This window comes from Xenopus tropicalis, chromosome 3, assembly GCF_000004195.4.
Source record: "Xenopus tropicalis strain Nigerian chromosome 3, UCB_Xtro_10.0, whole genome shotgun sequence".
Classification (NCBI taxonomy): domain Eukaryota; kingdom Metazoa; phylum Chordata; class Amphibia; order Anura; family Pipidae; genus Xenopus; species Xenopus tropicalis.
Window position 1 is genome coordinate 19281717 of NC_030679.2, and position 10163 is coordinate 19291879.

The 10163-nt window shown below is 43.8% G+C and overlaps 1 long non-coding RNA gene across 1 annotated transcript in view; it reads left to right on the plus strand.

The window, feature by feature from the left end:
• The window catches only part of LOC116409697, a 51967-nt gene extending 50201 nt beyond the window's left edge, over positions 1-1766 (plus strand). The window contains exon 4 of the long non-coding RNA XR_004221928.1: positions 1091-1766. This is a non-coding gene — a long non-coding RNA (uncharacterized LOC116409697). The remainder of the gene's footprint in view (positions 1-1090) is intronic.
• The last annotated feature ends 8397 nt before the right edge of the window (positions 1767-10163 follow it).

Below are 10163 nucleotides of genomic sequence, written 5' to 3' on the forward strand. Positions count from 1 at the left end.
GTGGCTGTGGGATAGCAGGTATAGTAAGGAGAGATGGTGCCTATAGTAGCAGTGGGGGATAATAGCCTCTGGGAAGGGACTGTGGCTGTGGGATAGCAGGTATAGTAAGGAGAGATGGTGCCTATAGTAGCAGTGGGGGGATAATAGCCTCTGGGAAGGGACTGTGGCTGTGGGATAGCAGGTATAGTAAGGAGAGATGGTGCCTATAGTAGCAGTGGGGGGATAATAGCCTCTGGGAAGGGACTGGGGCTGTGGGATAGCAGGTATAGTAGGGAGAGATGGTGCCTATAGTAGCAGTGGGGGATAATAGCCTCTGGGAAGGGACTGGGGCTGTGGGATAGCAGGTATAGTAGGGAGAGATGGTGCCTATAGTAGCAGTGGGGGATAATAGCCTCTGGGAAGGGACTGTGGCTGTGGGATAGCAGGTATAGTAGGGAGAGATGGTGCCTATAGTAGCAGTGGGGGATAATAGCCTCTGGGAAGGGACTGGGGCTGTGGGATAGCAGGTATAGTAGGGAGAGATGGTGCCTATAGTAGCAGTGGGGGATAATAGCCTCTGGGAAGGGACTGTGGCTGTGGGATAGCAGGTATAGTAGGGAGAGATGGTGCCTATAGTAGCAGTGGGGGATAATAGCCTCTGGGATGGGGCTATTTCATCCTAAATTTTGACTGTTCAGGTGCAGAGACAATTGCTTTGATGCTGAATTTCTGAAAGGGGTGAGGTGAGGGGGGCTGAAAAAGCCACCACAGGGAGGCCTGCAGCCCAGAAATGTCCCTATTAATATCCTAGATATCCTTGGAACTGTGGCTGAATGACTAACACAGCAATATTTTCCTATATTGGTAAACTTGTTACTATAAGAGCTAAGGAGGGGCCTCATCAGAGGCTGAACCTCCAATGGAAGCTTGAATGGAAAAGGTCAGACTATTTCCCTTTAGTATGGGGAAAATAAATAATTTCCTAAAAGAAGGGGCATACTTTTTGGCATTGCCATAGCGAGGACAATTCGATACATGAAAGTCACAATTCCATTTGGTTAATTTGTACAATTCAATTGCTGTCCCACTAATGTATTGATTTGCATTTCAGGACACGGCTCAGACATGTCCTTCTCGACTTTCGACAGCATTTCTACAGGCAAAGAATGGAGTCTGACAAGAGACCCAGATAGACTGGAAAGAAATTAGAAACAATCGTGGAAAAGAGCAAATGGCCATTACTGAAGGCAGAAGCAATGGCACCTTTGGGGATAGACCTCTCTAACCAATTATTCTGGAAGGCTATAACATTAATTAAAGGGTCATAAAAATGATACAGTACTTACAGAAGCAGAGCGGGGCCCTAGTGATGTGAAATTACATTTTCGATACAGCATGTTCCAAGGGGCAGTCAGCTTACTTCTGCAAAACTGTAGTTAGGACCGGGTGGTAATCACAGAAGAATAGTGCATACTACTGCAGTCATACACTGCTAGGGTCTTGCTTCTACCAGCAATTTCATTTAAACATGGTACTTGGTCTGGTAACCCTACTTCTGATTATTACTACAGGGGTCAGAGCAAAATAGAGTATCTGGCAACCAATTATTCATATAATGTCATTAAGGATTAATGCCTGCTGAAGCCCACAACAGTGGGGTAATACAAAAATAATATAAAGTGTTGCTGTTGCCATTTTGATTTTTATACCCACTATGCCACAGTCCCTTCCCAGAGGCTATTATCCCACTGCTACTATAGGCACCATCTCTCCCTACTATACCTGCTATCCCACAGCCCCAGTCCCTTCCCAGAGGCTATTATCCCACTGCTACTATAGGCACCATCTCTCCCTACTATACCTGCAATCCCACAGCCACAGTCCCTTCCCAGAGGCTATTATCCCCCACTGCAACTATAGGCACCATCTCTCCCTACTATACCTGCTATCTCACAGCCCCAGTCCCTTCCCAGAGGCTATTATCCCCCCACTGCTACTATAGGCACCGTCTCTCCCTACTATACCTGCTATCCCACAGCCCCAGTCCCTTCCCAGAGGCTATTATCCCACTGCTACTATAGGCACCATCTCTCCCTACTATACCTGCTATCCCACAGCCCCAGTCCCTTCCCAGAGGCTATTATCCCACTGCTACTATAGGCACCATCTCTCCCTACTATACCTGCTATCCCACAGCCACAGTCCCTTCCCAGAGGCTATTATCCCCCCACTGCAACTATAGGCACCATCTCTCCCTACTATACCTGCTATCCCACAGCCCCAGTCCCTTCCCAGAGGCTATTATCCCCCCACTGCTACTATAGGCACCATCTCTCCCTACTATACCTGCTATCCCACAGCCACAGTCCCTTCCCAGAGGCTATTATCCCACTGCTACTATAGGCACCATCTCTCCCTACTATACCTGCTATCTCACAGCCACAGTCCCTTCCCAGAGGCTATTATCCCCCCACTGCTACTATAGGCACCATCTCTCCCTACTATACCTGCTATCCCACAGCCCCAGTCCCTTCCCAGAGGCTATTATCCCCCCACTGCTACTATAGGCACCATCTCTCCCTACTATACCTGCTATCCCACAGCCCCAGTCCCTTCCCAGAGGCTATTATCCCCCCACTGCTACTATAGGCACCACCTCTCCCTACTATACCTGCTATCCCACAGCCTACTAGACAAAATAAGTGTTTAAGAGAAGTCAAAGTCAAGAATATCATATTCCCACAAGGGTCATTTTGTATGAATCCACCTGATTTCCCGTTCCTAATGACTGGCTTCTTTTCAGGAAACAGTAATAAAGACATTAAACATGTGAATGGTTTATTTCTACACTTGCCTTTTCCTCATTAGAAATGCTCTGACTTCATTCTTACACCGTTAATAAGCATAATAACTCCTAATCTGCTTTGTGTCGTTTCTAGCAGGATTTGCTCTAGAGAGATAATTTCACAGCAGAATACGGCATTGACTTTCAGGCAGATGGTGTAATGAAGGCTATAATTGGGCTGTTACAGAAACAGATTCACTGTATGCAGTTGACAATAGCAGGGTCCGGTCCTGTGCCGATTACTCAGGTCATAGCCTATTTATAGATACATAGGGAAGGGCAACAGATAGCAGATCTCAATCTAAACAGAAATTTGCTAAAACTGCCCAGCTAAGCCCCAAGAGGAGGTATGGGAGCTGGAGTCTAAAATATTCTATTTAGCATATATATGAGGTTCTGTAACAGGGTCTTGGACGATTCATTATAAACTTGGCATATAATTGGCCTTTAAATGGCTCTCTCCATAATGGGAAGAACTATTTACTGTAGGTTTTGTTGTACTGTATAGGGCACATTTACAAATGCATGTTCAGAAAGCTAAGTTACATTTCACATGCAATATGGTAAACCCAGAATGCAATGCTTTACCAATGCTTTACCATAATTGCTGCTGCAAGGGGGAGTTGTGTCTCATGCAACTGGGCCTGATCTGCTCAAGAGCGCTGTGTGTAGAAATGCAACTTGCAGAAGTAATACCACCAAGGTGCGGGTTTCCCTGTGTCAGTAGTCTATACTTGCAGACTAGATGGGGGTAATGGCACTTGGCACAGAAATACGAAGAGAAGGTGGTGGACAGTTATGGTAGAGCACAGCAAACAGTGCTTTCTCCACAATAGGAGAAAAATGGTGACAAAGTGAAATAATGCCCCACTTTACCCCTGTGCCGTCTTTCATTAAGGCCCTCTGTGGGTCATTTTCTATCATAGGAAAATTGACAATAAATGTCTTTGTTTAATTGATTTAACTCACATGTAAATCTCCCTGCACATTCCAAAATGCAAAGCAGTGATTCTAGGGTCAGAAACCACAATGGTCCTGACGCATTTCAAACCGTACAGAAACAAATAGTTTATCAAAGGGAAATTTGAAAGTAAAATAGAAGTCACTGAGCAGTAACAGTAATAAAATGCTCATGTTCTGTGCCTTGCACAGCTAAATTTACTTTTCATTGAAATGTGAAACCCATTTCCAACAGGCTTCATTTCTTCCAATTACATCTAAATCCAGGAATGGAAACCATACTCCTTTGAGGTCAAAGTGGCCTGGGCTTTGGGATACCCCTGCAGAAGGGCAAATGTGTCAATCAAATTCACCACTCAATTCCTCATGTTGGTGTCTCTGTGGCCTTTAAAGGCTAGTCATGACAGAGAACCATATCCCTTGCTAGCCCTGGCTAGGTTATTGTGTGTCAGGAGAGGTTACTTTAAGGAGAAAGCCAGATATGTCTCCTACCTTGAAACAACCTTGGAATTCCTGCAATAAAAACACTATGTTGAAGCCATAAGTTGCTCTCCCGGTAATTATTATTATTCATTTATGTGAGATTTTTGCAACCAGCATGGGATTTGCTGCCTGTTAAGAAGACTACACTGAAAGCAAAAAGACCTGTTGTTCCTGTGTTCTGACTTAGAAAGCAATCTTGATATTCTGACATTATATAACAGAGGAAGCCTTATCTCTACTGCTAAAATACTTACTGTACCTTCCCTTTCTGCATTTATATGCTCTAAAGCAGTGCTGTCCAACTTCTGCAGTGCCGAGGGCCAGAATTTCTCTAGCATACATGGTGGAGGGCCGCTAATAGAAGCCAGTTTTGGCCACTCCCCTTTTTTGAACCACACCCACATCAAACCACACCCATTTTATCACAATGGTGGTGGTGCAGCAAAAACCCAAATGCTTGGTCCTCACTGCGAGGTTATCTACAGTTATTCATATATGAAAGAATTATATTATGTCATATTAAAACACACCCTTAAATCCATATGCCTCCTCCTCCCCTGTGGATAGCACAGCAACCCCCAGCAACATAATTACACACCTTAGGGACCATTTAATGGCTATTTCCAACTACTAACAAACTCCCAGAACAAACCCCTGCCAGGTTCACCTCCCACAGGCAGCATAGGACAGGCAGAGTATGGCATACACAGGCAGCACTCTGCCTGCCCTATGCTGCCTGTGTGTGCCATACTATGCCTACCCTATGCTGCCTGTGTGTTCCATACCCTCCCTGCCCTATGCTGCCTGTGTGTTCCATACCCTCCCTGCCTATGTGCCATACTTTGCCTACCCTATGCTGTCTGTGTGTGCCATATACACAGGCAGCATAGTCTAGCATAGCATGTCTGAGGTGTGAACAGGGGAACAATGAGGGTGATTACAGCCTGAGCCTGAGGTGTGAACACTGCAGGGGGTGAACAATTCAGAAACTTAAAGGTGTGAAAAACAGAGGGGATTACATGTTTAAACAATACAGGGGGATTACAGCCCCTGTAAAGTGAGGTGAGAACCATGCAGGGTGCCGGTTAATCTCAGTACTGATACCATTTAAAGTTTACACAAAGGTAAGCCATCAAAGCAGCCAGACAGGTGGGGGGCCACACAGAGGGGGGTCGCGGGCCGCCAGTTGGACAGCACTGCTCTAAAGGGTTAACTCCCCTACTGACTCAGAAAGTCCTGGTTGTGCCAAATATGCCCTGTGGGAGAAAGGTACATAATGGCTATTTATACACTCCATAGTCTATATCAATGACCCCAATCAGTAGTTCATGAGCGATAATTTTTGACTTAGAGGCAAGTTTTGGAGGAATAAAACCATGTGTACTGTCAAATAGAGCCTCTTGATGTTTGCAAATCCACTGGGCTGCCAAATAATCAATCATAGCCCATATTACCCTCTAGAAACTTATACCATGCTTGCGTTGCTCCCCAGGTTTTATATCTAAATGTTGCTCGCAGGTAAAAAAGGTACGGGACCTTGGGGACCCTTCGTCTATATAATGGGCACATGGCTCTTGCTCACTTCTTGGACTCCATTAGCAGAAGTATCTACCAGAGGCCCTAAAGTGTAGGTAGGAGCCCTAAGTTAACCCAAACATTAGTGAAGTTAGAAAAACATGGATCCCCTGAAGAACAATGAATAGTAAATTCTGCTTTAGCATACTCAATGGGAGTTATGAATTTTATACGGGGCAGTTAGCAAGAGCAGCATCTGCTCCGCCAATGAGAAGCAGTATGGAGCTAGTTTACCTTGGGATGCTAACCAGGAAAGGGCTAATTCTTATCCTTGAAAGGCCTCACTGGAAGGGATCCATTTCACACAAGGTTTATCTTATTTGTAACTAATGTTAGGGACAGGTAACTTATGTGAGGGCCCAGCTGGGAAAGAGGGTCGCAGTGTAACTGAGTTCTACAGGTCAACTGCTGTGGTAAAAGAAGGTGATAGGAACCCCCCTAACTGTAACCCTTATTTTCTTTATTGTAATAATATTATTGTTAAAGGCTTTTTATCTGGTTATGGCAAAATAAATTCAGGATAATTAAGTTAAATTTGATAATGAAGACTAACCTTAATGTTTCCATCCTTAAAAGAAGTACAGATCACTTTGTGATCCATTATGTTAGAACAGGGGTCCCCAACCATTCTTACTCATGAGCCACAATCATAATATAGAGTATGGGGAGCAACACAAGCATCATAAAAGTTCATGGAGGTGCCAAATAAGGGCTAAGATTGGCTATTAGATAGCCTATATGCACACATCAGCTTACAGGAGGCTTTATTTGGTAGTAAATCTTGTTTTTATTTAACCAAAACTTGCCACCAAGTCAGGAATTCAAAAATAACTCCCTGGAGAGCAACATCCAAGGGGTTGGTGATAAACATGTTGCTCATGAGCCACTGGTTGGGGATTTCTGTTTTAGAAGTTTCTCCAGGGCTGATAATATAACCCAGGTGCACTCTCTGCACAGTAAAGCATTGGGGAGTCTTTCCCTGACTCATTGATCCTTGTTTTGAGAGGCAAGGTGTTCCACAAGGGTGCCTAAGTCAGAACATAAGAAAGGGCATTTGTTGTCCTACACTTATATGTTGTTCTACACTTATATGTCCAGAGCACATGGATAAAATTTAGCATCACCCCTTTGCAGCTTCTTAACATGCCTAACACATTTGGCTTACAATATTGAAGTTAAGGACACCCAAACCTTTCACGTCACACTTTGCTTGTCACATTGTATCCCAGGGCTCGGAATGTCCTGTGCAATGTCCCCCTGGAAAGCAGAGAGATACTTGCACTGAACATGCTGAAACTTGTCATCATATTTCCCAAATTATACTTGCCACCTACCTCCTCACAACCCATACCCTGTAGGGACATAGCACAATAAATCCACTTTTATTATGGCAACCCATTCTATTGCACCATTATATTTTTGTCTATTGCAGTTCTCTATAAAACACGAGCAGCTTGCACAGGAGATGATCACTTCTAATAGATCCTGAGTTGATCCAGAGTTGTTAAATGGTGTAAAAAGATTAGTAAAATCCAGGGGGTGTTGATGGGACAGTCTGATTAGACTTGGCCTAATATTTAGGGATCATTGTGAATTTCCTCAAACAATGCATCTATAGTGCTGAATGTATGTTTGTTAAAACTAAAGGTCTTCTCACACTGGCATATTTACCTGTAAGGAAGTCCTCTTTATACTATGTCCTGCAGAGCAGTAAAGGCTGTATCAACATCAAAACTTACAGAGGGTTGACTACATACTTATAGACAACTTTCTGGATCAGGGGATATTTTTCGTCTGCTCCTGCAACCAACGCATTAAAAGCAAAGATTATAAATTCCAATTTCCATCTTCTCTTGGCTGTTTCTTTGCCTGGATCAAAAATGCCATGTGGTATATGGAATGGTTAAATGTCCTGACCAATCTTTTTTTTCATACTAAACTATGTAACATTTAGCAGCAGGATGTGTAGGCCCTTTGTTTCATCTTTTTATGTGTTAGATTTGCCTCTACAGAATTATGGTTGTATAACAATACAAAGAGCAGACCCATTAGGGCCCCATGGCTGGCACTTGCCAATTCTAACCCACCAAGAGATAACCCAGCCACAACAAAACTCCATCCCCCTCTAAAGATTTTATACTGGACCAACCCCCTACTGTGGCATTACAGATAAGCAGGCAAACTGAGTGCATTAGTGGAGATGATGCGACAGGCCTAAGACTGGAGAACCATCTCCACAGGGAGATGCTACAGAGGGTAATTTGCCAACCTGACCTGTAAGTCCCACAGGATTATGCCTGGCCTGTGTACCACTGGGGATACATCAAAGACTATATGTAAGGGTATAGTAGATCTTGCAAATCATTGGTGCATTTGTAAGGCCTTACACTGGGAAGCCTAGAATATTCAGTATTGCTACAAGCTGAAATACTTTAAAAAAGCTAAATAATACATTTTATTTCTTTAGTACATTCACTGCAATTTGCATTAAAAATAATGAACCAAAGAACTGGCATGTAGGCCACAGCTGTTTGCCATTCCACTGCAGATATGCTTGCTGAAAGATGTTCTAAATTAGCCCGTAATCAAATCACAGATGGAGATTCTTACAAGGAGACTCTAAACTGTACTTCTATCTCCCCACGATCGTGTTTATAAAGCAGATCTACTTGCGCCTGGTCGTTGGTCATGGCAAACTCTGACATAGCTGTATTCCAGCTGAACTCCACTGTGCTATTCCACATTTATATATGTCTTGCCAACAACCCTCATGTTAGCCACTTTTCAGGGGTAACCCTTGGGTACCCAACCCAATGCAGGTATCTACGGCAGACACTGATGTGCTCAGAAAAGGGGCCTCTGTCGGAGGGATATCAATTAAAAAATCATACAGGTCAATTTAGTTCTGCTTTTTTTTTCATTATTTCTTTGCAACTCCCCTTGGCTAGAGCACAACCTATGGCCCCTATGGGTGTCCAGACTCCTCAGGACATTGTGTTTAAAAGTCCTGCTGTCACCAAAGAATCTGAGCAGCACTGGAACAGACTATACAACTGACAAAAGTTAACTGGGCAAGAAACAACTATTTAGTGGATTTCATCATTGTATTTTGGTTATAATTATTTGTGTCCCAGACTGCGTTTGGCCTTGGCTGTGCACCAAACTCATACAGATCTGTTTATAAGCTGATCCATACATGTAGTATGATTTCTTGGGGTTACACTTAAGTTAGCCATACTCCTAAAGATCTGCTCATCAAACCTTGTGCTGGACAATTTAGGCTGATCCGATTGTTTGCCTTTTAGCCAAATGATGGGATTGTAAAAGGCAGCAATGCAGGCTGTCTGGAGAGGACAGCATCAACAAGCTCTTGTAGTCCTCGTACCGACAGGATTTTTTTAAACCTCTGTCGGATAGTCCGCTTGACTGGGCCCATACAGATAAGCTACCAACTTGGTCTGAGAAGGCCAAAACGGACCATCTTTACTGAAACACGTCCAGCCAGTTGCATTTCAGGCAAAGGACGCTGTAGAGTGCAGAGTGTTTGTAATAGGCAGCAGTAACAAGCTAAGTGGTTTGTTTAGGTGTACATAACATGGCAGAATGTCCTTTTGCAGTTTAGTGGGGATTTAAAACTATTCATATGAATAGGAAACAAGTAACCTGTAAACATGTATGTATAACTTTATACAGTTACGCACAGGGAGGACAAATGTTATAATAAATTAATCAATAAATTAGTTGAAATATACAGAGATTAAATGCCATGGGGTATGAGACACCGCAGGAAGGAGGTCCCTGCCCGTAGAGCTTACAGTCTAAGGCAAGAGGCACCAATATTGCATGTGGTGTGCTAGAAGTGCATTTTTTGGTTGTGACCAAGTGCTGAATGATGCTCCACAGGGATTCAGACAAGATTTAGTAAAGAGAACGGAAAATAATCTAACAAGAAATTAATTTTGCCTTAAAGGAGAAGTAAAAGGCAAAGTCACTTGGGGTGCCAAAATGTTAGGCACCCCCAGGTGTCTTTGGTCGCCTGCCTTCTACCCCGGGCTGGTGCCCCTGTACAGAGAGAACAGCACCAGCCCGGGGTAGCTGCCAGCGCTTCCTCCTTCCTGAACGATCGCATGCACAAGGGGATGGAAGATTTAAACTATGAGGTGAGACTGTCAAGGTTGGGGTTGTTTTCTCTGGAAAAGAGGCGCTTGCGAGGGGACATGATTACTCTGTACAAGTACATTAGAGGGGATTATAGGCAGTTGGGGGATGTTCTTTTTTCCCATAAAAACAATCAGCGCACCAGAGGTCACCCCTTTAGATT